The sequence below is a fragment of the Lolium rigidum genome, chromosome 1, assembly GCF_022539505.1.
Source record: "Lolium rigidum isolate FL_2022 chromosome 1, APGP_CSIRO_Lrig_0.1, whole genome shotgun sequence".
Taxonomy (NCBI): Eukaryota; Viridiplantae; Streptophyta; class Magnoliopsida; order Poales; family Poaceae; genus Lolium; species Lolium rigidum.
Window position 1 is genome coordinate 225,936,813 of NC_061508.1, and position 4,258 is coordinate 225,941,070.

The following is a 4,258-nucleotide window of genomic DNA, read 5'->3' on the forward strand; positions in this document are numbered from 1 at the left end:
CGCCAAGCCAAGGCCGAGGCCGCCGTCGTCGCGTACGGGTCGCCGCGCGCCAGGCCGCCGTCGCATCCGCGTCGTCGTGCGCCAGGCCGAAGCCTCCGTCGTCGCGTCCAGGTCGCCGTGCGCCAGGCCGAGGCCGAGGCCGCCGTGCGTCCACATCACCGCGCGCCAGGCCGAAGCTTCCGCGCCGTTGTGCATCCGCGGAGGAGAGGGACCGCCCGTGCACGACGCGAGAGAGATGAGAAGGAGAGCAATGGAGAGAGAGAGCACGAGGCGGAGAGAGAGAGAAAGAAAACAATTCTTTTTTTTTTTGAAAACACCAATATATTAAGTCAGCAAGCCGCCTCATTAAAAACCTTCCAGTCCCCTTCGGTACCCTGGTAAGGAAAAGAGTGCGTCTGGTACTTGCTGCTTTAAGAGTTTAGTACAGTTACATCGTTCAACACATCGACATAACGAGATGGAGGAGGATCATTATCCCAAATACAGAATTTTTTTGAATCAAAACTTAATCTAGCTTGGTTATGCGCCGTCTTATTTGCTTCTCTGGGACAATGTTGGAAAGATATTCTTCCAATTCTGCGAGCAATCTGAAAAAGTCTGCACGAGCACTGCTGAATAGGGACTCCAAAGTTCAATATCTCCATTGCAAGCGGTGATCAACTCCATACTATCGATTCCACCACTACGGGAGAACAGCCAATATTTTCCGAAGTAACATGCCATTCTTCAATGCCATAGCTTCGGCAAAGGCTGGACTTAATATGTTCATCAAAGGCCAAGTCCCACCACCAATCACCTCACCATGATCATTCCTTATAATTGCTGCCGTAGACCCCAACCCATTAGGGAAAAAGCATGCATCTATATTCAGCTTATAGTGGTGAGCCGGGGGTTTACTCCAGATTATCGCCTTTGGTGTTGCTCCCTGTCCTGACAAAGAAAAATTCATGGTTAGAGCTTTTATGGAAAACGCCGAACTAAATGGTGAAGCAACCTTCTCTCCTTTCACCCCTTCTCGACGCCGCCACCAAATATACCATGCCGCCACCGCCTCTTGTTTCCTTCACACTCGAGCGAACCAAGGACTGGTGAAAGATTCAAGTCAGCCCGGAGAATTTCTTCCAAAACAACACTCCCGGACTGTCCGGTTTTGACCCAGTGAGTTATAAAGTCATTCAAGCCTAATGCTGTCCAAACTTCCTTTGCTCGGCTACACGTGAACATCAAATGCATAATATCTTCAGCCCCCATCTTGCATATTGGGCATTGAGCTGGCACTTTAATATGGCGGTTAGCTAAAATTGCCATTCCTGGAATCAGACCATGTAAAGCTCTCCATATAAAGATTCTGATTTTGGGCGGAACTTGAAGTTTCCAAACAATACCCCACACTGGGTTACTTGACGATGAACTTTGGCTAGAGATGTGTAATAACCCAGAACATAGGAACAACTGAAGGGTAGATTTAGAAATGGGATGTGCATTTCATCGCAAAACGGGGGAAATTTTCGCGCCTTATTGCAACTAAACCTAAGAGGGATCGAGGTTCTCTCTCATTTTGCACTTAGGGTTAGGCAATGTGAGTTAGGGAAATTTCGACATGATCTCTTTTGTATCTTGTTGATTTGGGGAATTGATTTCATTTGACAAGTGTTAATACATTTAACAATAAGCATTGAACAATATAAAAGTAGAATTCATAATTTAAAACACAACTTATGAATTCAAACAACTTTGAAGTTCAAATTGAATATTAAATACAATATTTAATTCAGAATTTAAATATTACATAAATCCAAAAGCTCATAAACAAAAACTTGAGCTTTATTGATCATCAACACAGAATACATAGTCTTTACAATATTCTTGATACAAGAATTGATGTACAATAATAACAGAAATAAAAATGAAGATTACAATTTGATTCCTAAACTAAAACCTAGACTATATAACTTGAAGTATATCTTCTGGTCATGTCCATTTTCAAAACCTGCAAGAAAAAGAACCAACACTAGCGAACATAAGTGTTAACACAATATTCGAGTTTGGACGAGTTAGCAAACAACACAATATTCAGTTTGGACAGAACCAAGTGACATGCACACTTGTGCTTGTCCAAAACCGGAGACAGCACAAGATAAGGGCAGCGACGGACCAAACCTGAGCACACACCAGGGGCTCAAGTTTCAGCATATGAGAGCACACAGCTCAAGTGTGCTGGGCAGCAACAGCAAGGCCATGCATCAGCTTAGTCACGAAAGCATGCCAGGCTTGTGTGTCAATGCAGAGAGAGAAGTAGGGATCATATAAAAGGAGCACAAACCCTAGAACCGGTGACCGATCGACCGGATAAGATCACCGAGGTAAGGGTGAAGCAAAAACAAGCATAGTTCATCTGTTCTTGAGCAAGAACGAGAACCAACACACACAACTCCTCAAGCCACCGAGAGATCATGGTGACCTAGAAGATCATCCAAGCTCTGGAGGTGAAGGGCTGTGAACAAACCCAAGTGTGCATCAACAAAGCATTACTTTCTAGGAGCTGGAACAAGGTATACCTAGTTCCTGGAAGAGATCCAATGGATCTAATCCATCATATGCATAAGCATGGGATGAGCGAGATGCTCATATGGGTAGATCATCACTTGGTTTTCACCAAGGATTACTTGCCGATCAAAAGCTACTAAGACAGAAACCATCCGAGATACAAATCATGTGCACTGAAGCTAGAAAGCATGCACGAGATGCACACTAGCAAGATCACATGCACGAGATAGCACCGGTAGATAGCATAGATTAGCAGACTAAGACTACACGAGAAGATCCTAAGCAAGCAACCATCAGAAACCCTAGATTTCTTCACAGGCAAGCATATTGGCATTCATACTTACTATGATCCCCTAATATGCAAGCAAAGTTGAGTAGCCAACAAGATCCAACCAACTAGGTGAGCAACCAGTCAGTAGCAAGGCTACTGAGGTCACATCACACTTAGCACCAAATAAGAGCAAGACAAATAGATCACATCACTATCCAGAAATGGATTCGAGTTTAATTGCTTGTAAAAGAATCATGAACAGCAAACTCATATTCAAGCAAGACATTTAAATCATCACTGCATAAGCGAGTTCATCATAATTAAGTAATCTAAGCATGAATTTATCACGAGATCCATGCTAAGTATGACAGACAGACATCATTGTTAAGCAATACAATTTAATTCATAGCCACTAGAGCAAGTCTAGATAGCTAAAAGTAAGCAACGACACAAGTAAGCAACGATACAGTGATGCTTGAGCATCGGCATCACCAGACAAGTGAATCATTTAACCACAGTATTAGCCAGTAAGCCATCACTGACAATCAATTGATCAAATGGATCAATTATAGCAAGCCCAGCTACACAGGAAAGTTAGCCAACAGGCAAGGAATGATCCAATGGATCATTAGCTTCAAGAATTAGTACTGAATCATATCACAGGCACCTCTGGCACACACACCAGTGTCACAGATGCAACACAGGTACACCTAGGCAAGCAAGTATGATAAACCAGTAAGCATAGCAAGACCATAAGCATGAACAGCAGGGTATATCAAGCCAAAGCAAGCACAGTAGAGCAGGGCAAGTGTAGAGCAAGCTAGAAGTAGCAGAGAAGCAAGCCTAGCATGAACAGCAAGCAAATCGACATGTGCCAGTATCAGTAACTGGTAATCTGACCATGAGCGTGCAGTAAACCGAAGCACAGGCAGGTTGCACAGCAATAGCATGGCTCTAGATGGTCACAAGACCACCAGAGAGCAACAGATCATGAGGAGGAAGAAGAACAGTGGCAAGGGAGGCGCACAGAAGAGAAGGAGGAGGAGCGAGAGGACCTTACCCGCGCACGGAGGCGAAGCTATGGCATGGCGAGGCAGTGCCCGCGCGGCCATAGCAGCTGCAAAGCCAGGGAAGTCGACGGCGTTACGCCGACGAACACCACCACAGCAGCACAGCATGGAGATGACGGCACAGGCGCTGCAAGCAGCACGCGCCAGGTCGGTCTCGGAGGCGCACACGTCGACGGCGAAGGCGAGAGCTCGTCGGAGACCACCAGATCGCCCATGGCGATTCTCCACGAGATCCAGATGGAGGCGATTCGCCAGGAGAGGACGAGAAGGGAAAAACGGTGCGGACAGATCGATAGATCTGCTCGCGGCGGTTCAGGAGCGGTAGGTGGCTACGGCGGAGGAGGCCGGCGATGGCCGGAGCGGGCGGCGG